At 45.1% G+C, this 24,793-nt stretch overlaps 1 protein-coding gene across 4 annotated transcripts in view; it reads right to left on the bottom strand.

The window, feature by feature from the left end:
* The window catches only part of MYO18A (myosin XVIIIA), a 141,814-nt gene that overhangs the window by 102,242 nt on the left and 14,779 nt on the right, over nt 1-24,793 (bottom strand). The window lies entirely within an intron of this gene.

Below are 24,793 nucleotides of genomic sequence, written 5' to 3'. Positions count from 1 at the left end.
ATTATTTGTCTAACCCTCTTTTAAAGCAATATAGGCTGGTGGCCACCACTGCCTCCTGAAGGAACAAGTTCCAAACTTCCAAACAAGTGTTGCATAGTTATTTTATTTTAATTGTCCTGAATCTTCCAACATCCGGCTTCATTGGATGTCCACAAATCCTAGTGTTATGGGAGAAAAAGAAAACATTTCCTCTATCCACTTTCTCCACACCATTATGGTATCATCATCATAGCTGAAAACTCCATCACAAAATTCAGAAAATTGAGAAATCTGAACAATAGTCAAGTTTTGATTGGTACATTCAGTTCATAGCACGCACGCACACAAGTTATTCACATATCCATACTTTTCAGAGTTTATTTCTGAATTAAATGTTTAGGAATGAAATCCTCCTGCACTGCTTAGCTGCCCCAAAATTATAGTATTCCCTAAATTTTCAGGGGGTTATGCTTCCTTTCAGTGGGATGCAAACAGAGCCACACATTGCAAAAGGGGGGGGGGAGCCCATGGTTTGCACCCTGCAGATTGAAGGATAACCCAATAAATTCAGAGAGGGAACTACCATGCCACTTGCCTCTGGGCAACAATTAGGAGTGCTCTTCCATTCAGCAACCCCAATATAGTTGCATTCTCAATATTTCATATGCATGTGGTTATGTTTCCTTCCACCATGTGGGGGCTCTTGATCATGAGCATTTCTTTACATTCTACATAGTTGTTGGGGAAAGATAGCCTTTTGTTTGCACCCTGTGGATTGAAGAAGACCATAATATTCAGAGAGGCAACAAGCACACCACCTGCCTCCAGGCAACAATTTCCAAGCCCTGCTTGAACTGTCAATGCATCAAGGAGGGAGGAAAAAAGAGCCAGGCAAGAGACTGCCAAAGACGCTTTAATCACACAACATTCAGCCTTGAAGCAAGGGGTTAGACTAGGTGACACGCTGGCTCAAACTTTTATAGAACAGTAGGTGCTGCTACAAAGCTATGCACAGCCATTTCCATGGCAACCAACACAGCAGAGCCAGAAATAGGAACAAAATCAAGGGATTCCTCCCACTTGACTGGGGAGGAGGGGAGGGGGTGTGTGTTTTGAAAGACATGGCACACGCCAAAAAGGTGGATTCACAATGGTCTTCCCTATGGCACCCCCTGGGAGCATCAAAAGGCAATGTTGATGCCTAAGTCGCCTAGCCTGGCTATGGCAGGGGAAAACAGAGGGGGGGGAGCCCTGTGAGCTTCCCACTCAAGGCAGGTTCTGTTGAGCATATATACGAGCCAAGCTCAACAGCACCACCCTGTCATGGATGCTTTAGCAGAGATTCCTGCATGGCAGGGGGTAGGTCTAGATGACCCTCAGGGTCCCTTCCAACTGTACAATTCTATGATTAGGCTTAGAGTGGTGCCGAAAAGAATTTCCTTTGGTGGGATTCAAGAAAGTTAAGAAAAGCCCTGCCGGATCAGACCAGGGGTCCAGCTACTCCACCATCCTGCTTCCCATAGTGGCCACAAGCAAGACATGAGGGCCAGAAGGGGCTCATATTCAGAGGAATGCGGTCCCTGATCCTGAACACAGAAGCCAAGCCTTATGGCTAGTAGCCACAGGTAAGCCTTGTCCTCCATGAACCTGACTTGGCGAGTGAGGATTTGTAGAAGGCAGCAACATTGGATAAGGCTATCAATGGCTACTAGCCACACAGTCTATGTTCTGCCTCCAGTGCAGGAGGCAATAAAAGCCTCTTAATACCAGCTACTGGGAATCACAAGAGAGGAGAGTTCCTGCTGCACTCATTTCCTGCTTGACTTTGGGGCATCTGGCTGGCCACTGGGAGAAAAGGAGGTTGGAAGACAGGGTCTGATCCAGCAGCCAAGCTCTTCTGATATTCTTATAAAATGAATGGGGGGAGGATCTGCTATATGTTCTTAAAGCCTTTCTTATATGAACTGTTGTTGTTGTTGTTGTTGTTGTTGTTGTTGTTGTTGTTGTTTAAAAAAAGTCAAACAAATTCTCCTGGGGGTATTAACCAGGATAGTTAAATGGAACCTCCACTTTGGGGGCTCTTGCCTTCACGCCCTGTTTCTGAGCTTCCCATGGGTGACCTTGGGCTAGTCACACTTCTTTGAAGTCTCTCAGTCTCGCTCACCTGCCACTCCTTCACGTAGTGATAAAGCAGGATATCAAATCATATCAAATCCAAACTCTTCTTCCAAACTCTTCTTCCATGTGGGGCACCTGGTCAACTGCTGAACCAGAAGGGGCTTTTGGGAAGATCAGGAAGGTGCATCTTTTAACATTCTGAAATTTTCACTTCATTTGCTAGCACTCCTTCTCCCTCTCTTCTGTCAGACAATAACTAGACAGGCTGCCCCATATTGTTGCCACTGCCTGCCCCCCACCCACGCGTCTCTACAAGAGGCCTGTATAAAGCCACATTACTCTTGGCAGGGAGAACCCCTCCACTCCAAGAGCTCTGCGCGTGCTAACTGCTGACAGAACGTGCTATAAATAGGCCCTCAGAAATCGAGGAAGGATGCCAGGGCAGAGGGGCTGAGGGGGGCATGAGGGAAAGAGAGAAGAAAGAGTTATTCAGCAGTTCAGCTTGCTGCTCTCATGTCTTCTCAAAGTCAAGCTGAAGCACCCTCCTCCCCACACCCCTGCCCCAGCTTAGCTTCCACATCCAGAGAGAATGTGCTGCTCTGTGAACCTGCAGAAACAAAGGGCCTTGGAGAAAGATCCACCCTTAAGTGCATAACATCAGACTAGGAAAGCTGCTGGAAAGCAAAGGGGCATAGAGAAGCATTGCTTCACTGCCTGAGGGAAGCCCTACATTAAGGGGAAGGCATCTTTCCATCTGCCCACCCCTTGACTGGGCAAATGGCTGGCTAACTGATGGCAAATCAGGCTGCTGAAGTACACCAAGGTACTTGCACGCCCCCTTTCAAACACTGCTTTAGGAACCCTCCTCTTAGCTGTAATTCATGCATTGCAGGGGGTTGGACTAGATGACCCTTTGGATCCCTTCAAAGTCGACAATTATACGATTCCTGCTTGTTTTTATTTATTAAATGTGTATAATGCCCTTCATCTGAAGATCACAGTGCAGTTCACAAGACAAAAAGACAAAACGAGAACACAAAATACATAATAAAAGCAAACCGATTACCATCACACCCACACCCAGAGAATGTGGAGAAGTGGCTTAACAAATTCATCTCTCACTTACATGAGACCAGGAAAAAACTTGCTATATGCTGCTGCCACCTTGTGGAGACAGAAAGAGCAGAGGAATCTTAAGTAGAAACACTTGAACAGGCAAAAGGAGTCTGTTACATCTTGTGGGTTAAGGGTTCAAAATCCAGTGTAGAAGCCATAAACGCAGCGTTCTGGGGAATCACAGGAAGTAGCAAGACCAAAGAGTCATCAGTTCCTCACTGTACAACAGGGATAGGGGGTGCATCATACCCCAGGAGTTGCTGGAATCCAACTCCCATCAGCTTCAGCCGTCAGCATGACCAGTTGTCTGGGATGAGGAGAGTCATAGTCCAGCAACCTCTAGGAGCATAACAAGAGCCCTGCTGGATCAGGCCAGCAGCTCATTCGTCCCATTTTCAAAATGGCCAACCAGATGCCCAATGGGAGTCTGCAAGCAGGATCCAAGTGCAGCAACAACTCTCCCCCTCCTGATGTTTCCAGAAACTGGTCTTCAGAAGCATACATTCAGAACCATGGAGGCAGAGCATAGCCACCTTGGCTAGTAGCCGCTGAAGCCTCACTCTCAATGAAATTGTCTACTCTTCTCTTAAAGACATCTGAGGAGCCACACGTGTCCCCATTCTTCCTGTACAACCAAAAGGACCTGCCTATTCAGTCCAATCGCAAGCAACATCAATAAGCTCAAATAGGAACAAGCCTTTTGGCTGCACACATAGCCTATTTGCTCCAGAAAGCCAGAAATGCTTTTGTTAACTACAGTTGCCTGTTTTGTCCAAACCAGGAAAGGATGGTTAACAGTTGGGGAACAAGGTAAGATGCAAATCCATGGAGATACGATTGTCCAAACACAGTCAGTGAACCTGCTTTTGCAGGTTGGCTCCTAGAAGCGGAGAAACAGGGGGTTTTTTTTCATGAATCCAGACAACTTCATTAACCCAGTTCGATGTAGCAGGCAAGTGTGTTGCATTCAGAGGAGGAGCTCGGGATTCAAATCCTTGCTTAGCCATGAAGTTTACTTGGTAGACTTGAACAAGCTTCTCACTCTCACTCTCTCAAAAATAATGGAGGAAACTATCATAGCTCAGTGGTATCTGCTTTGCATGCAGAAGGTCCCAGGCTCAAACCCCAATAGAGTCTCCAGGCAGGGCTGGGAGAGACTCCTCATTTGAAAACCTGGAGAGCCACTGCCAGTCAATGTAGACAATACTGAGCTAGGTTGACCAATGGCCTGACAGTATAAGACAACTTCCAAAGAGTTGTGATGAGGATGGAACAGGATGGCCCCGGATGTACCAACCTTTGCAACTGGGAGGAAGGGCAAGATATAAGTATGGTTAAAGAAAGCTTCCTTTTAAATCCCCTCCAAGTACCACAAATAGGCCACAAAGGGATGCCAGGGGGAGAATAAAGAGGGGGAAAGAGGTGGGGGTACTGAAAGCTGGTCACTCCAAATTTCCATTGCCCCCAAGGATTCCAACTCTGACATAACCTATGCCTTTTTCTTGGCTTCCTGTGCTCATCCGGTTCCTTGTGACCCTCCACTCCTTCCAGTTGCAACACATCTTGACATTGCCATCCTGAGCACAACCACTTCCAAAGCCCTGTTCCCTGGAAAGGAGAATTGGGGGGGGGGAGGTTTTAGGGGGGCAGGGGAGAACTAATCATCAGAAACTAAGAACATGTTTGGCTCCAGAGTGTCTCCCCAAAGCCAGCAGCCCAGGGACTCATCATCACAATCAAACTTTCCTGTTTGTCTCACATTCCAGCCTAAAATTGTTGATCTATAGAGGAAATGATACACAGCAAGATCCAAGAAGAGGACAGCCTCCTGCTTCCTGCTCTCCTGCTGCGGATTCACTCCACAAACACAGGCTCTTTGAGGAGCCTCTGGGGAGTGGACTGGAGTCAGAGAAGACAGATCCGCTCTGCTCCACCCAGGCCAAATGCCAAGGACTGACACCACAGGGAGAAAGATATTCGGAAAGGGCAATCTTAGGCGCCATACATTCCATACATTTAAAGCACATTTGAAGAACACACAAACACACACACACACACACACACACACAATCCTGGGAACTGTGGTTTACCCCTTGTGGAGCTACAATTCCCAGCACTCAAAAGATGGCCAGCAGGCTCCAGCCCTGTCACAAATTAACTTTCTCTCCACTCCAGGGAACCCAAGGGGTAAATTATGGGTAACCACTGACAGAGGTAGCAGCAACAATAAGAACAGGAATCTCAAAAGCCTGGCAGGCTGATGTAAGATCAGTCTCCTTTGGTCTTTATTTCCCAAACTTACGTGGGATCAGGCAGGACAACATGAGAGACAAAGCCTTCTTGGTAGTGACTCCAAAGTTATGGAACACCCTCCCAGTGGGCCCCTTTGACTGGGAATAGGCAGCTCAAAAAAAAACCCAGCCCACAGCCACCAAGAGTAGAAATATCCAAGAAAGAAATGTTTGAAAATTGAACAACTTCACTCAAGCAACCAGAAGTTGATGTGACCAGGAGATGCCCAAAGCAAAAGTTTGGAGGGGGGAGTGAGGTTGGTTAGTGTGTCCCCCCCCCCTCCAAGTCTAATAGGTTTCTGGCAGAACCAATACAAGTTCCTTGGGCTGCAGGCCACAGCAGCTACTGTGCTGGATACATTAGCAATTTTCATGCCAAAAACCCCTCCTAGTATCCTGCGAAGGAGAGGAGTAATCTGCCTTTATGAAGGAGGAGAAGCTTCTATCACCAGCCAAGAAGGGAGACCTGGAGGCAGCCTTGAAACAACACTAGGCGCTGCCTGCAAAGAACCATCTGTCCAGCAAAGAAGCTCAAATGAGCAAGCTGCCAGGTCAGTGAGAAAGAGCACTATTCCAGCCCACCCATAAAGATGCGACCTTCTTGATCTTGCAAGGACCTTAGGGAGAGCTCATTACGTGGTCAATTACCACAAGCAACGATTTTGTCACCTGGCAGCCACTCTCTCCTTGTCTTGCCTGCTTGCTTCAAGAGGAGCAGGTGTGGCTATAAAGCAAAAGGTGGAGGTGAGGGCGGACTACATCTCCCAGCATGCCCCGAGCCTCCCAGACTGCACAGCATGCTCAGATCTGCCCCTCTGAACTGCAGTGCTTACAACTGCAGCCACTTTCCTGTGACTGTTTAGAGCGCCGCGGGGGGGGGGGGGCCAAGAGCTCAATAGAAAAACAGCTCAGTTGATTTTTGAGAGAGAGAAAGAGGCAAGGTCAGCTGAGGCAGGATCAATCTCCCAACCCCCACTCGCACACAGTCACAACAACCACACATAATGGAAAATTTAGACAGTTCTCGCATCAGGGAGCACATCAGGCAGATGGCACTTGTCTGCCATGTACAGTACTTGCTACTGAAAGGAAAAAATGGCCCAGACAATCTAATTCCCCAGAAGGTGATTTGTAAGGACAGCATCTGCCAGGAAAATGGGATGAAAGCCCCTTTCCAATGCCAGAAGTGGCACACACCACTCACCCCTCCATGCAGCCAAAGCAGCCCACCCTCCCCTCAAATTCATCAGAGGAAGACTTTTGCTTCTGTGCTGCTGTGCACATAAGGCCACTGAGGTGGAGGTCAAATTGCTATTGCTCCTCTCCTTTTGCACCACTCGCCCAGGCACCCTCTCCAAGACAAGGAAAAACAGTAAATACACCATATTCCCAGGCCAGGAGCTGCTTCTGAGAAAAAGAGCACTCTGCCCAAGGTCACATCCACACCAAATACAGTATATGTAAAAGCTTTAAACTACTGGGAATAGCCATTTTCAAGATCATTGAAAGCAGCCCAAAAAAGGTTCCACTTCTCGCTGCGAAGTCTGGCCAAAACAGGTTTTGATAAAGCAAACATTCAATAGAAGACCCCCAAAACAAATTTATAAAGGTGGTGCATGTCCATACAATTCTGGAACAATAAGAGTAGCGGATAATCTATTTTCTTGTAATTTATTCACATTAATTTAAATTTCTGTCAAATTTCTGCTCTTTCCCCTCTAATATTACTGTTCTACTCCTCATTTTTATTTCTTAATTCTCTTAATTTTACTACTGTATATCAACATGAAACTATCTTATCTACTAGGAACAAAGCCATGTGCAAAAGAACCTTCCTAGCCTTCAACGTGGGATGAGGGGGCTTGGCCTAATTTCCCACTGCAACAGAGACAGACAAGAGGACCCACCAGATTGGAGTTTTTTTTACCGGTGTTTTCTACAAGGTATCATTGACACAGCAATAATGTGTTAGTGGTGGATTTATTTGCTTAATTAGTTCTTCTGCAAAACTTCCCCAGTGTTACCACATTACTGGGGCACATCCGCATTGAAAGCACATGGCTTCCCTCAAAGCAACCCTGTGGTCTGTAGCTTATCCCTCACACAGTGACTTCTGGTCAAGTGAGAAGCAGTATGTTCCAGTAGGAAACACACAACAGCAACACCCGTAAACACACTCATTCACAATCATCATGTCCCTCCCTTATTGCATCCTACCAGCAGGCAGGGGTGGGGAGCAGTAAGAGGTTAAGGCTACCTACATACCAAACATTTAAAGCACATGGCACCACCCAAAGAAGCACGGGAACTGTAGTTTGTTAAAGGTGCTGGGAATTGTAGCTCTTATGTGCGGCTAAAGCAGCAGTTCCCAGGATTCTTTGGAGGAAAGTTCTGTGATTTAAATGTACAGTGTGGGCACAAAACCTCCAACACAGCTAACGATGTCAAGAAGCAGACAAGGCATCGGCCAGGAAGCAGAGAGGCATGGAAGTAACAGGGCCAGCCTTTAGGGGAGCCCGTGAACATAAGCTTCCTGCCAGTGAGTCAGCCAACCGCTGTGCTTAGCCTGCTGGCTAGCAGTGACCCTCCAAAATCTCAGGCAGAGAAGGGGCTCTGTGCCAGCCCAAGATCTCCTGGGGTGCAAAAGTACGTGCTATACCATTAAGCTACGGGATTCCCATATCAAAGTGTCAGTAGATAACAGCAGCACAGCCAGTACAGGTCAGCCAGGGAACTCCTTGCTGCTCCTAGGCTCTGGCCAGATCCCCAGGGACATCCTGGCTCTGACCCACATATCTGCCTCCTGCAAGCCCCGAAGATTTCATGTTTTGCTTAAAGAAAGGTTCAGAGCAAAAGCATGCCTTCAAGGGGGTGGACTGGACTGATTGTCAAAGGGAGGTTGGAGAAAGCAGCGTCTGGAGAGCAATCGCAGCCCTCTCAGCTGCCATGCTGAGCCTCAGGAATCTGGTTCGTTCCATTCAGCCCCCCTGCAAACATCTGGCTTGTTGGCAGCTGGAGGGTTTTGCACTCTGCCAGCAGATTCCACTCATTCCTCCACTTGAGAGTCTGCAGAGAGAGAGATTTTCAGTCTGAGCCCAGAGGCAGTTTCCTGCCTTTGCAAATCCCTTGCAACAAAACTCCTCCCCAAGCACAAACTTCCACAGCCTAGGACAGATCCAGCACCCTAGAACTAAGGCAGACTGCCTGAAAGGCTTGCGGTGCTCCGTGTGTGTCAGCAGTGGGGTGTTACTTGGGCCCCGTTGTCCACCAACACCTCTCAAATCTACATACTAAGAACCCCTTGACATTTCAGCCAGATACCAAGTACATATGACTGGCACAACACATATCCTTGCCTTGTTTACCTCTGTTGTATCCCCACATCGAATGCTGGATTGCAAGCTCCTCAGGGCAGGGACCTCTCCTCTTGTATTAAGGGACAGACACACTGATAGCACAACAGCAACAAAATAACCTGGGTTAAGCATACATTTTTGCTCAAAGTATTTGCTGGATCAGACTAATCCAGAGTTCTAGTCTGCCACAGCAGCCAGCTGGGTGGATCTGGGGAGCCACACAAAAAGCCACAAGGTGGCCCTCAGCCAGTGGACTATTTTGCTCACCCCTAGCCTTGTAGCAGCCTACTTGTACTGTACTCAAGAGACTGGGTGTACAGTGCTACCTCGGGTGAAGAACTTAATTCGTTCTGGAGTTCTGTTCTTAACCTGAAACTGTTCTTAACCTGAGACACCACTTTAGCTAATGGGGGGCTCCCGCTGCCGCTGCGCGATTTCTATTCTCATCCTGAAGCAAAGTTCTTAACCCGAGGTACTATTTCTGGGTTAGCGGAGTCTGTAACCTGAAGCGTCTGTAACCTGAAGCGTCTGTAACCCAGGGTCCCACTGTATACTGAAGTTCCACCGGAACACAGAAAAGCCACAGTGTGCAATACTGGACACAGAATTCAGTCTTCTTTTATTTTCAAAGCAAGTTTCTAGACCATATGGTGCAAATACATACTTTGTTTGGTGGACTATCCCTAGTGAAATCAATGGGTCATATTAGTCCAGGTTTGCCCCTGGTGCTGTGTAGAAATTGGGTTGCCTCAAAGATTGATCCAGAAGCTCAATCTGCAGGAATCTAAAGAACAGTGTAGCAAACTACCATTATTTTTAACTTCCCCCAAGACAGACTTTGTATGTGGTCTGAAAGTGCTGGAAGACCTTTCCCATTATTTGTTTGTTATGCCCTCTAAAAGTCACCCACATAAACTCTATCCCTGAGCACGTAAATGGCTTTCACAGGTTTAAACTGAAATCTACGTTATATACCGGTAACCCCTGATAACAGCCATTATTTCAAACGCTGCTCTCTGTGTATAGAGTCTGCAGGTATGATTTTTGCAGACTCTTTGAAAATATTTTTATGTCCGCCAAGGTGGTGGCAATGGTTAAGGTTATATTTTTCTGTGAACAGTATTTTATTTCTATGTTTTTATGTAAAAATAATCCACAGAAGCCTTCTTTCTCCCTTTATTGTCATGTTTTATCACATTCTGAAACACTGTTTGGAGTTTCCAACGGCCATTGGCTATGCAATAAAAAGACTGATCAGTTAACTGCTCCTATTCATGCACTGCAGAGACTAGATGTAGAGGTTATGGGAGCAACTGCCAGGACCATATAACACCAGTCCTGAAAGACCTACAATGGCTCCCAGTACATTTCCAAGCACAATTCTAAGTGTTGGTGCTGACCTTTAAACCCCTAAATGGCCCAGGCCCTGTATACCTGAAGGAGCACCTCCACCCACATAGTTCAGCCCAGACAGTGACAAGTTACAAGGAACCGGGCAGAGGACCTTCTCAGTGGTGGCACCCACCCTGTGGAACGCCCTCCCATCAGATGTCAAGGAGGTAAGTAACTATACAACCTTTAGAAGACATCTGAAGGCAGCCCTGTTTAGGGACGTTTTTAATGTTTAATGTTTTATTATGCTTTTGTATATGTTGGAAGCCTCTCAGAGTGGCTGGGGAACCCAGTCAGATGGGCAGGGTACAAATAATAAAATGTTGTTGTTGTTGTTGTTGTTGTTGTTGAGGTACAGGAGGCAGAATTGGTTGTACATTTTGGCTGACAAATGTTTAGCCATTGCTATGCTTTGTAGAATTTTGTCTACAAAATTGGGATACATATCTCAGTGACAAGCCACCTGCTTTGTATGCAGAAGGTCCCAATTTCAATCCTGGGAACAATCAGGTCGCATACAAACATACTGTACGAAGCTGTCAGGTCATTGATCCATTTAGCTCAGTACTGTCGACGCTGACTAGCAGCAACGGCTCTCCAGGTTTTCAGGCTGAGGATCTTTCCCAGTCCTATTTGGAGATGCCACTAGGGATTGAACATGGGACCTCTTGCATAAAAAGCACATGCTGTATACCACCTTTGCCAGGTGATGGGAAGAACCTATGAAGAGACACTGCCAGTCAGAGTAGACAATGATAGGCTAGATGGACCAATACTAATAGATAGCCTTATACTGAATTGGTATACAGTAAAGCAGTTTCCTTTGTTTTTCCGATCCCTTTTAAACTGACACCCACCCTCAGCCTTCAAGGGGATGAAAAAAAATAGATAATTTTGCTCCCTCCCCCTTGCATAGCAGAGCCACGCAGCCACTGCCGTTATCTTACATGAACTGTTTTTCACCCAAAACCAGCAGACCACAGTCATCTCAGAGGTACAAAGGTTAAACAGCCAATGTGTGCTGCAAGAGTAAACAAATCCACAGCAATTACCATTGATACAAATTCCCCATCTGCTGAAATTCATCAGCTCCGATTCCAAATGCATGAAAAGCATTTGCTACAAACGAAAGCCCAAGAGGTGAGCAGGCATCCTTCTTCCCTTCTCCTCGGCCCCCAGCTCTGAGGACCCACTACCTTCTTTTTGGGGTGGGGAAGAGGGAATAGCTAGAACTTAAACTTACAGAGAGATAAGGAAAAACAGTGAAGCAGAACACAGTGGTGTTCCAGCTGTATTCTGGGGAACCATAGGATTTCTCAGAAGTTTATCAATGAGAAGATCAGTAACTGCAGGCAAACGTCCCTGAAAAACAGCCTGCAAAATAAGAGTTGGGTGTGATTGTTAGGGTTAAAAGCAAAATCAGCAGAAACTGGTTGAGGAACTTGCACATAGAGACCAAGGCTTAAACAAATGCTTGGTTTAATGGAGAAAAGAAAAATTACAAAAAATTAAATTAGGCTTACACAGAATACCCGCACAACCAAACCACCCACCAAGAGCACACTGGGAAAACGCCCAGCACAGAGGCAACACACAACACCCCTGATATACCCTGCATCATCAGCTTCACAGCAACACCTGTAGAGCTGCTCCACAGCTGCAGAGCCCCAGTCATTAAATCTTTCCTGACTCTTAAAGGTACAGTGAAACAATAATGACACTTTTACACAATCATTCAACATATCCCCTGCAGTTCATTATTGTGAAACAGAGACAAACTTTGTACATGTCTTTCATGCGCAACTTTTGGAAGTGCTTTAGTAAAGATGTCTGCAACTTGTTTGTCACCTGGAACATATTCAAAAACAATTGTTTTGTCAGCAATCAAATTCTTTACAAATTGTAAACGTAATCTCAACACTCTAGTGCGCTGTGTGTTGGTTTCTGAGCACAGGATAGCAAGTCCACTCTGGGAATCGAGATAAACTTTTACTGGGAGTGATACTGGCATCTTTAAGTCTTCAAATATTTGTAAATACCACTCTATATCACGGATGGCCTGAGTACAGGCATATAACTCACTTTCAGTTGAAGAAAGACAATTAATCCTTTGATTCTGTGCTTTCCATTCAAAAGGACACCCATTATAAAAATAAACCATACCAGATGTACCTTTGTAATTATTTTGCTCTACAGCATGAGATGCATCACAATATATTTCAAAACCTTTGTCAATAGATGGTGTAAATTCCAACCTATAATGTTTTGTGTGTTTGAGGTACATCACCACTCTCTTAAGAGCTTTGAAGCATTGGGTAGTGGGTTTTTCTACAAATTTTGCCAGAAAATGAAAAGCATAAGTTACATCTGGCCTTGAAACTCTTTGAATAAAATTGAGCTTGCCTATGGCAGAGCGATACAAAGTTTTGTCAGAGAACGTGTTATTGCCATCTGTAAAAGTGAAACCACATACCATAGGCGTTTCTTTCCCATTTGCATTCTTTAAACATAACATTTCAACAAGATCATCTATTTTTGCATTTTGATGAATCAAATAAGAACCATTTTTGCCTTCTTCAATTTGCATGGATATATAGTTTTTAGCTTTGCCTAATTCTACCACATCAAATTTTTCTTGTAACAGTGACACTATCTTTGTATATTCATGTTTAGTTTTTGTAGAAATTAATATATCATCTACAAACACACATAATTTGGTCACAGAATTTCCATTTTCTTTTGTAAATACACAGTTATCTGCCTTGCCTTGTGTAAAACCAAAATCCAGCAATTCCTTCACTAAAGTCTGATGCCAGTTTTTACCACTCTGATGCAAACCATAAAGAGATTTATTTAGTTTGCACACTACTCCTTTAGTGGCGATTACGCCATCAGGGACACACATAAAAATTTGTTCTTCTAAATCTGCAAACAAATAGGCAGTTTTTATATCTACATGATAGACAGAATGTCCACGCTGGGATGCATCTTTTAACAAAAGCTTAACAGATTCATATTTTACGCTCGGTGAGTAACACAAATCATAGTCTTCACCTGGGATTTGCTGGAAACCTCTGGCTACTAACCTAGCCTTGTACCTTACAACTTCGTTTTTATCATTCATTTTCACTTTATAAACCCATTTTGAATCAATAACTCTCATGTCTGGGGTTTGTGGTACAAGAGACCAAGTGTTATGCTCTTTTAAAGAAGCTATTTCAGCATCCATAGCTTTGTACCAATTTGCAGCTTCATGCAAAGGTAATTTTTGAACATCGTTGTAGCATTTTGGCTCAAAAACTGCTTTATTGGCATACACAGTATATAACTGCTCTTTTGAAAACCGTCTTGGTTCCTGTCTCTTTCTGTCTGAACGTCTTAGTCCTGAAGAAGAGCTAGGCCCTTCAGAATCAGTAGAACTATTTGGACTTCTAGCTTCAGACTGTAAATTGCTATCATCAGACTGATGAGACTCTTGTGGGCTTTTCTTACTTTCAGAAAACTCAGAAGAACTTAACCTTTCTTTAGGTGTCTGTGTCTTTAAATTTTCAAACAAATCACCAGACACAACAGGCTTTTCGTCTTCAGATTCACTAGTATCCCCTGCTCCAGCTTCTCCCTCTTCTACTTCTACTTCCTCCTCATCAGCATTATCTAAACCATCACTATCTTGAAAAATAGCAACTCTATTCCAATTTACAGTTTCAATCATGCTTCTGGTAATATGAAATTTACCAGTTGCTGGTACATAAACTCTGTACGCCCCCTGCTGGTAGCCCATAAACTTTCCTTGAACACTACGCTCATCCAACTTGTGTCTAGCAGGGTAGTGAATAATAACGTCTGAACCCCAAATTCGTAGGTATTTTAAATTAGGGCGTTTTTTAAACAACATTTCATAGGGTGTAACATTTAAACTAGAATGATAGGATCTGTTTTTAACAAAAAGATAGGCATGAAGAGATTCCGCCCAATATTCTTTCCCCAAATTAGCATCATGCAAGTAAGTTTTAACACCTGCCTGCAAATCACGTTGCACTACTTCTACAATCCCATTCTGCCAAGGACTTCTAGGGCAGGACAACTCGTGAACAGTCCCCTGCGCTTCCAGGAAATGTGAAAATTCCTCAGAAACAAACTCTCCCCCCCTGTCAGAAAACAAATGCTTTATAGGTTTGTTAAAGTGGGTTTTTACCCAGTTGCAAAAAATCTTGTACTTCTCAAGTGCTTGTGACTTTTCAGCAATGGTGTAAACAAAACAATATCTGCTGTACTGATCAATAAGAGTAAGCCAATATTTTGAATTTCCTAAGGAAGGAGGGAGTGGCCCTACTAAATCACAATGCACACGTTCAAATGGCTCTGTTACTTTCCTGCCTGAGCATTTACCCTTTCTTGCAACTTTTATCTTATTCTTACAACAAGATACACATTGCATATAGTATTTACATGGCTTCAAGTTTAGTCCATCAACAATCTTCTCTGTCTTTATCACATCTGTGAAATTTAAATGTCCCAAAAGTCTATGCGCCTCATGAATACATCCGGAGTGAGGCTTTACATTTCTCAGCCCCTGACTTTTTCTCAACCCTTGACTTGGCTGGGTTACTCTACAGTTCACAGGTGGCTGTGAATGCTTTTTAAAATATAGTCTATATAAACCTTCAGACTCTCTGGCATACAATACACGTTTTCCCCCTTTGTAGAACTCACATAGTGATTTTGTGAAGCACACAGTTACTCCTTGGCGTGCAAAGCAACTTACTGATAATAAATTGTCCACTGATGGGCAGTAAGTGCAATTTGCTATTGTGATGTTTAAGGAGTCAAGTTTCACAGTACCTCTGCCAAGCGACTGTAGAACGTCGGAGTTGGCCAGATGAATGGTGCCAATTTCCTCTTCGAAAGAAACAAACAGACTTCGGTCGTTACAAAGATGACTTGACGCCCCGGAATCTACTACAAACGATTTCCACGTGTCATCTTTAATTACTTTACGACCTAATTCACGAACATGGAACGCTCGCGGCTCGCGTCCATCTTTACGATGTGCTGCCGACTGCTGGGTTGCTGTCTGTGATTTACGAAATGGAACGGACCCTGAAGCATTTTGCTTTTTAAATCTGCAGTCCCTCGCAAGGTGCCCCTGCTTTTTACAAAACCAGCAATGCTTGGAAGTTTTGAAAGCAGATGAATCACCACAGACTTGCATACGGCGTTCCTCATTATTTTTAGAAATAGGAGTGCTAATCCCACAAGCCTCCCTTCTGTCCAGCTCGCCCATCAATCTTGCTGTTACCCCTTCCACAGTTAATTTTGCTGGAGGTACAGCAGATATCTGACTAGCTATGGCAGACGCTGACTCCTTTCTAACGTGCACTGCCGCAAGACTGTCCCACATTTCTTTGGCAGTCTTCTTATTTCTTATATACACAACTTGCTGATCACTAACAGACAAGTTAATTAATGCCCTTGCTTTAGCATCACCTTTCGACCAGGCATCGGTCACAGGAGCAGGAGGGTCCTCGGTCACGTACTTCCACACATCACGGGAAGTTAGAAGTGCTTCCAATCGAAAGGACCATAGACTGTAGTTCTCGGCCGTTAGTTGCGGGAATGTTAAAGCCTTCTCAGCCTCAGCAACACGGTCTGCCATGCTGGAACTTTTCAACCACCAGCCCACAAAACCGTTGCAGCAAAAAGAAGGAAAAAACCTTTCTAAACCTTTCTCCAAAAACTAACATGTGCAGTTCCACGCTCAACCACTGGGCCCATAACCAAGATGTTAGGCTTAAAAGCAAAATCAGCAGAAACTGGTTGAGGAACTTGCACATAGAGACCAAGGCTTAAACAAATGCTTGGTTTAATGGAGAAAAGAAAAATTACAAAAAATTAAATTAGGCTTACACAGAATACCCGCACAACCAAACCACCCACCAAGAGCACACTGGGAAAACGCCCAGCACAGAGGCAACACACAACACCCCTGATATACCCTGCATCATCAGCTTCACAGCAACACCTGTAGAGCTGCTCCACAGCTGCAGAGCCCCAGTCATTAAATCTTTCCTGACTCTTAAAGGTACAGTGAAACAATAATGACACTTTTACACAATCATTCAACAGTGATATGTGATGTGATATAAGTCCAAGCAGAATAAGTGGTGTTCCTGTACTCGTCGCACATAGCACTGCTTCCATTCCACTACAGTTCATCCTCTGCCAAAAAAAACTACGTTATTCTTTTCACATTGTTCCGCACCCTTCATTTCAAAGCAAAGGAAATGCAGTGCAAATTGGGGGGGGGGGGGACGTAATCAATTACATATCATTGAACCAGAACACTGAATATCAATCACATTCGGCGGACTGGTTTCCAATAAGTGAACATGCACAATTTTTGTTCCTGTTTCCATCAGAATTCTTGACACCCCAAGCCTATAGTCCCATATGAACTGACCATGCACCGTGTCTAACCGTCTTCTGCGGTGTCCAGGGATTCTCAAGAGACCCACAAGGGCTCTTTGGCATAGGAATATAGGGAGTGGCCTATATTCACCAGGTCACCCAATTTATCTATCCAGCTCAATATTTCCTACCATGCTCTCAGGCAGGCAGCGATCTTCCCCATCACCTGCTACTTGGTGATTGAACCATCTGTATGCAACACATGTGCTTTCTACAACTGAGCTATGGTTCTCCCTCCTTTTGCTAGACAAATCAGTAGGGGTAGCATTCCTAAGGGCAGGAAAATGTAAAAAGGTCTGCTAAGTGAAGACCCACCTTTCAGGGCCCTCGGTGGCTGAAAAAGCAATGGAAGTCCTAATGCCCTGCTTTGCTTTCCTGCAAATCTGAAAAGCCGGGAGGGGGGCATCTCTGCACTTTCCCTACTGGACAATTACTGCAGTCGCCTTGCCTTTCCCTTTTGTTCCTGCCTTTGCTTCACAACTGCCTGCATTTAATTTATGGGTCGATGTTTCTAGTCTTCATAGAATCACAGGTGGTAGTGATGATCAAGTACCATTTTTACCTTCTCCCCCCCACAAATGGATTGTGGACCTTCAAATAATGGCACACACACACACCCTCCCACCCCAGAATGACAGACTAATGCGGAGAGCCAACACCTTCATTCCACAGGAATCTCTCCTCTCACTAGAGTTTTAAATACAGGAGACCAGAAAACCTAAACTATTCATCTCCACACACGGGGGTGGGGGGCATATTTCCTTACTGCAAGGAGGGAAAAACAGAGGGGGAACTGGTTCCAAAGAAATGGCCCAAAATATGTATATCATTTCCTGTTTTAGAAAGCAGAGAGAGGATAATTTTTTATTTTATTTAAATCAAGACCAGAAACATTCCAAGCTGCTGAGCTGGACCTGGGGGAGAAACACACACACACACCACATCTGCACCTCGAAGGTGAAGAGATGTGGTCCTTCAAGACCCCTCAGAAAGCATTACGACAGCACCTAACCCCACCCCCAAGAGAATCCAGGCTGACAGAGGAGCTCTTAAGACAGACCAATTTATTACCTGTCAAAACCATGCACCTTCAACTCTGCCCTGATTTCCCAAGACACAGATCTATGCTCACTCCCTGCCCCCCCCCCAAGGCAAGGGAAGCCTCTCCCTAGAGGATGAGTTTATCGCACAACAAGGGGGGGGGGAGTGGCTGGTTTGCTTGTAGGCCAGGGGTCAGCAACCTTTTTCAGCCGTGGGCTGGTCCACCGTCCCTCAGACGATGTGGTGAGCCGGACTATATTTTGAAGGAAAAAATGAACAAATTCCTATGCCCCACAAATAACCCAGAGATGCATTTTAAATAAAAATCCTCCTTCTCCTCCTCCTCCTCCATCTAGGCAAAGGCTGTGCATTAAGGAAGGAAGGGGAGAAGACATCACCCAAATTCTACTCCCAGAATTAATTATGCCATCAAGTACATTTGTTTGTGAACATCTGCATGATTTATTCTGTTTCCAAGACCTGAACTTTCAAATGTGTAGGGGCAGAAGCCAAAGAGCATTGCTCCAAAAATAAACAGAGAGAAAAGCACTTTCTTCATCTTCTTGGGGAGGCAGTCTAGCTCAGTGAACTGGAATGAGGGCTGCACCCCTTCATAAGCAAAACCCTCTGATTGTATAGTCCAGATATTGCACCGCTGACGATGGAATACGGCAAGCACTAAAAGTAAGATCCATTCCTTGGTTGTCCGCAATTTGGGGGGGGGGGAAGAGATTGGATGCAAGCAAGTCTCTCAGTGGAAAAGATGGATTCTCCAGACTCTCACACCAGAGCAGCCATAACTGAGCCTAGGAGATTTTATCACAACTCTTCAGTGACGGGAAAAGGAGAAATCCTCACCCCAGCAAGGACCTTGCTTGCCCTTGGCCATCTCTTGGTTGCAAGGTGTCCATACCTTTCCATTGCTGTTAAGTCTCGAGGTCACCAATTTGACGACGGCTCTCCCTCTCGGTACACGAAAGCCTCTCCGATGTATCTTCCAGGGCAGCCATCTGCCCCTCGAGGGCTGAAAGGCGTGTCCCCTGTGCCTCAAACTCTTTGGCAAGTCGTTCAACATTTGTGGCAAGGCGGTGCAGCCGGGCATCCAAGCATACCGCTGCCACACACCTGTCACTGTGACAGAAAGTGCTTCCACGTCCAGGCGGAGTCCCAAGCACAAGCTCAACTTCTCCAGCAGCAAAAGCAGCAAGCGGTTTGTCTACAGAGTCTACCATTGCTTCTTTGATCTCCAGAATGCAAGCAGGGTCAAATGTACTTAGAGCCAAGCCTGCAGCACCTCAGCCATATTCCAGCGATGATTCCCCTAGTTTTACATGCAAGGTTCCCAAGTTAAAGGAAAAATTAAAAGCTTCCCACCTAAGCTGCCAAATTCTTGTTGGGTAAGACCAACAGAAGGAGAAAGAGGGAGGAGGAAGCCAACAAGGGCCCCTCAATGAAGCTAAGGATAAATAAGAGACCTGCCGCCTCAAAGCTCTTTATATTCAAAATCCTTTCTGAACAAGAAGCAAAAACAGGGTCTGAAAGGCAGGGAGGAGCAGGATGGAAGTATAAGTAGTCAGAGCCCATTAGGCAAAGCAGAAGACAGGTGGTGGCTACCTGCTGGCAGGTGGATGTTTACAGGGGAGGGAGGGAACCAGGGCAACCACTTTGATTTACCTCAGCCATTGCAATTACTTGATCTCTTTATTGGATATCAGGCTGAAGACAAGAGCCTGTGGAGTCACAGCTAGCACAGTCAAATCAGAGCAGAATAAGTAGCAAAGGAGCAAGCTACCAAGTCAAAAAGCTGGTCCATCAAAATCAGTACTGTCTACTCTACACTTAAAGATCTTGATCTGAAAATTTAAGAATCTGTCACAGGCACCGCAAAAAATACCCATTTCGCAAAAGGAAATCGTGTGATGCTTGAGACCCTGCTCCTTCAAAGAGGCAAAACAGCTATGCACATCTCAAAACAATTAAGACACAGGAAAATAAAGCACGGGGCACACACCCCCAAACAAAATACTCCATGCCCATTAAAAATCCTCAGGTTTTTAAAAATTAAAATTGGGAGGACAGAGGGCCTCAGCAGAGGGAGGAGTCTGAAGGCACTATGATGCTCACAGGCTTACATCAGGAACCCCAACATGTACAGGGTTTCAGCAAGTGGTCTTTCCCCCATCCTACCTGGAAGTGCTAGGATTGAACCTGGAGAATTCTGTATGTAAAACAGGGGCTCTACCATTGACCCAAATAACCTATAACGTAACCCAAATAACCTAAACTTTCCCCCAAATAAGCAGACTGGTATGAAGGGTGAGAATACACACAATGCTAAAACAGCATTGACCAGAAATACCTCTTCTTCATATTACAAAACCTGAGAAATCTAGGCCCTGCACAGGATAAAATAATAGAAAGGGAGGGTGGGGGCTGGAATCATACCACAGAGTGAATGCTGACAAGACTGCCCACAATATATTAAAAATACACCCTCCAAATCAATATGAATAAGCAAAGAGCCAGCTATGCAAAAGAAGGAGGGGAGCGCTATAACTAAAAATATATGTATTTGCGCATTGCTCCACTGCTCAAAGCAGTCAGGAAGAGAATAATGGCAGAAAGAGAAGACAGACGCCTATCAAGGAAACTGGAAGTCAATAACAGAGTGAATACAGAGGGTGAGAGAAAAGGATGCAAATTCAGGTTTTACCACTACATATCATTAGGATAACAGCTGGCAGAAAGTTGTAAGAGCATCAGAAAAGCCTGGATGTTGGATCAGGCTAGTGTAACTTGCTTTAAATAGTGGACAGTGAGACGAATGATGTTGCATTCAGTGGAAACCAAACTGCAGCATAATGGAAGCAGTGCTGATTATGATGATTGGAAATTGCTGCCTTCTTACATCCCTGTTTTTAAACAACCCATTTAAAATATTACTGTTACTGGAGCACCTTCACTCCTTTAGCACTGGCTGGAGGAAGCTTCCTAATCTGCCCCCCAGGGCAGGAGGCTCCTTTCACATCATTAGGCAGGGCAGCTAATTGCTAATTCATGGAGGGAAAAGACAGCTGGACTAGGGCCAGGAAGTCATTGCTCAGCTCCAACTCACCCTTGACAAACCAGCCATCCAGACTGTGAGTAAGCCACCCAAGCACTGGCAATGCTTCCAGCTCACTGCTCCTTGCCACTTACCGGTATTAGAGGGCATGGTTCTTTTGCCAAGAGGAGAAGCAAGACCTCCCAAAGAACTACACCCAACAAGAGGCAACGGTGAGGACTCTTCCACACAAGCTCCATGGGCCCAGAAGGATAGTTCCAATCAGGATATGAAGCCACACACACACACGGCTGATCAGATCCCAAGCACCCATAAAGTTAGATAAAATAACAGAGAGAGCTGTGCATAATTCCCAAACAGGTGCCTATAGGGAAGGCATTTCCAAATCTTCCAATGGTTAAAAAATAATAATTAGAATCACAGAACTGTAGAGTTGGAAGGGATCCCAGCGGTCATCTACTCTCACCCCCTGCAATGCAGGAATCACAGCTAAAGAATCCCTGCCAGATGTCCATTCAACTTTTGTTTAGAAACCTCCAATGAAGGACGGTCCACTCCCTTCCAACAACTTTGTTCATATCCACACAATATATTGAAAGCACATAGCTTTCTGCGAAGAAGAATTTATTTTGAATTATGTATTTTGTTTTTCGTACTTTTTCTGTATATAATTCGACGAGAAGAAGAATTTGTGTTGTACTTATATCACATATATGTTATGTTTTGTATTATTTTAAACAATAAAGTATTTTTTTTAAAAAAAAGAAAGAAAGCACATGGCTTTCCGCCCTACCCCCAAAATAATTATGGGAACTGTAATTTACCCCTCAGAACTACAATTCCCAGCATGCTTGACCAACTATAGTTCCCAGGACTCTTTGAGGGAAGCCCCGTGCTTTCAATGTATGGGTGGGTGTGGCCTTCCCACAAGCAGGGAGAAAGAGTTGGGCCTGATCCTAACAAGTTTGTTGCTTGCAGAGATTTTTATAAAATGGGGGAGGGGGAGTGACACCTCCACCTGTACTCTGAAATGGCAGAGTCCATGACGGTTCACTACAGAGCTGTTCACTTACTGGAGGATCCCAACCATAGTGTCAATGGGGTCAATAAGATGATAGATGGAAAAACTACAAAGAGCCCTCTTTCAGGGTGGCTGCCTATGGCCAGGACAAAGGGACGCCTGTTGCCTGCAGTTATGCAGCAGTGCTTCAGTGAGCTGGAAGGTAATGGAGTGGGGTGGGGAGAGTGAGGGAGAGGGAGAGGGGGGGGAGAAAGGGGAGGGGGCAGACATGACCATCCTTGGGAGGCTGCATTACCCTCTGGTGCAGAGTATTCCTGCTCCCCCTCCATCCCTCCACACAACAAGCGCCTGTGTCCTCTGCAGAACTGCTTTGTTAGCGGAGGAGGGATGGGAGGGCGGCTGTCATGCTCGTGAGTGCTGGACATTGTTTCAGTGTGGCTGACCTCATCATCATCTCAATAAAGGCAGGTGCTGTTCATCACCAGCCTACCATGTTCCAGAAAAAAAGGAGCAAGGGTTGGGATCAGAGCCACCAGAACTGCCCAGCACCCCCAATTTGTAAAGTACACATTCTGCATGAAAGGTTTGTGAATGCTGCCCTTCTGGACACAGGAGGAAGGAAATTCACATTTCACCTCTCTCTTTCTCTGTGGCTTTTCCTGGGACCTTTGAGACTCAAGACTTCCAACTGGATTAAGCACCACTGACCACAAGAGCTCAGGTGCCACTCATGTGACACCAAGCAGGAATCAATTCTCTATCTCTTTCTCACACTCTAAATACACAAACACACAAATATACACAGGAAGCTGCCTTATGCTTTATTGGATCATTGGCCCATCTAGCTCAGTGTTGCCGACACCGGCTGGCAGCAGGTCTCCAGGGTTTTGGGCGGGAATCTCTCCCATCCCTCCCTGGAGATGCCAGGGATTGAACCTGGTACCTTCTGCAAGCAAAGCAGGTGCTCTTTGACTGAGCTATTGGCCCTCCCCCCAAGACGTACATACACGTCTGCTGCCCACAACAGCAGCCACCCCCTAACAAGAGTTATTATATTTGCTTACAACTGCTGAGGCCAGGAGATGCATTAGGGAAAACAGAATCCTAAAGCCTGGTGTTCGTTCACTAATCTATTCAATTCACACCCTGCCTTTCTTCAATTTATATAGTGTTTTATAAAAAGTGCAGATAAAGAAAATGTCACTTTTTCCACAATAAAACAGTGTGCAAAGAAACTCACAGAAAACTCTAACTTATTAAAATACACAAGGAGGGGGAGTCACAAAAAATATAAATCAAGAAAAAAATCAACAAACATTGGACAAATTCAATCTTACAAATAATACAGGCTTAACACATAACCAGTACTGAACTAAATCAAAATTAACAACCCCAATAATAAACACATCAAAATAAAGTCTTGCTCCACTATTAAACAAACATAACAGATAAAACAATAAATTAAACAATAACCCATAAAAGCACCAAGGAAAGGGGAGGCGAGGGAGCAGCAATTATATCCTTTTCTTAAAACTTCTCCATAAGCCTTTTGAAATGCTCCACAGGCACCTTACATGTTCACCCAACTCCAAATTAATTTGGTTCCCCAGAGGCCTGTGCAGAGAAACAAGCTCAAGCATTAGCAAGACAAGCCCAGCAAGGAACTGTCGGCTCCTTCCAAATGCACTTTTCCCGTGCTGGGATCCCTGAAACACAGAATCAGTGAACAGCTTGTAGGGAAAGGGTCTAGGGAGAAGGAACGAGAGGAAGAGCACAATCTTAAAAAGGAAGGAGCTTGGGCTTCACAGCCTTTCCTCCCTCAAGACAGGAGAAAGCCAAGGAGCCCTTTGGGAGCTAACGTCAACACTCGATTTGTTTCCAGACAACAAGGGCATGTTCATACAAACAATTTGGCTCTATAATGATCGTAACATGACTGACTGGTTCCTTTACAATGCTCCTTATGCTACTCATTACATGAGCTTACATGAGGTATGGGAAATCTTAGCAGGGGTAACTGGGGCTCCCAGAGCCACAACAAAGCCAAGAGAAAGCTGATGGGACTTTGACTGACTGGTAGGAAAGGAAAAAGGGGCTTGGAGGGAAGAGGCAGGCCTGATGCTGACTGTAACCCACCTACTAAGGGAGATGCAGGTCACCCCCAAGACATACAGTGGTGCCTCGCTTAACGAATGCCCTGCTTAACAAAATTTCCGTTTAACGAAAGGATTTTTCGAGCGGAGGTTGCCTCGCTAGACGAATGCGTTTTACGAAAAATTCGTCTAGCGAATCCCGGTTTCCCACAGGAATGCATTGAAATTCAATTAATGCGTTCCTATGGGCAAAAAAGTCAAAAAAAATTCAGTGCATTCCTATGGGATTCGCTAGACGGATTTTTCGCTATAAGAAAAGACCCATGGAACGAATTAATTTCGTCTAGCGAGGCACCACTGTACATTTAAAGCACTTTTATACCACTAATGGTCATGGCATCCCTCAGAGAATGCTGGGAAGTGTAGTTTGTTAAGGATGCTGAGAGGTGTCAGGAGACCCTCACAGAGTGACAACCCCCAGCACTCTTAGCAAACTACTGCTCCCAGGATTCTTTGGAGGAAGCCATGGCTGCTAAAGAGGTATAAGAGGACTTATAATGAAAATAGGTCTGCAAAATGCGGTTAACTGGAGCCTTGTGGGGAACAGCCAACCAAAATTCTATTACTGACTGAAAGAGAAGCTCACGTAAGCCTAACCACCCTACTGAAATGCTTGCTGCTGCATTCTGGACTTTGCATTCACACTTCCGGGATTTGCTTTCAACATCTTCCCTGGTTGATCCAGGGCAGTCTCAGAGCTCTGCTGTTGGCTTATTCGCCATCCTGGCTTGCATTTCTGTTTTGTGAAGGGGAGTGTGAGGGACAGGGGATATCGCGAAGTCCCTCCCCTCCTG

Source organism: Zootoca vivipara, chromosome 14, assembly GCF_965207765.1.
Source record: "Zootoca vivipara chromosome 14, rZooViv2.hap1.1, whole genome shotgun sequence".
Taxonomy (NCBI): domain Eukaryota; kingdom Metazoa; phylum Chordata; class Lepidosauria; order Squamata; family Lacertidae; genus Zootoca; species Zootoca vivipara.
This window is presented reverse-complemented; position numbering and strand designations above follow the sequence as displayed.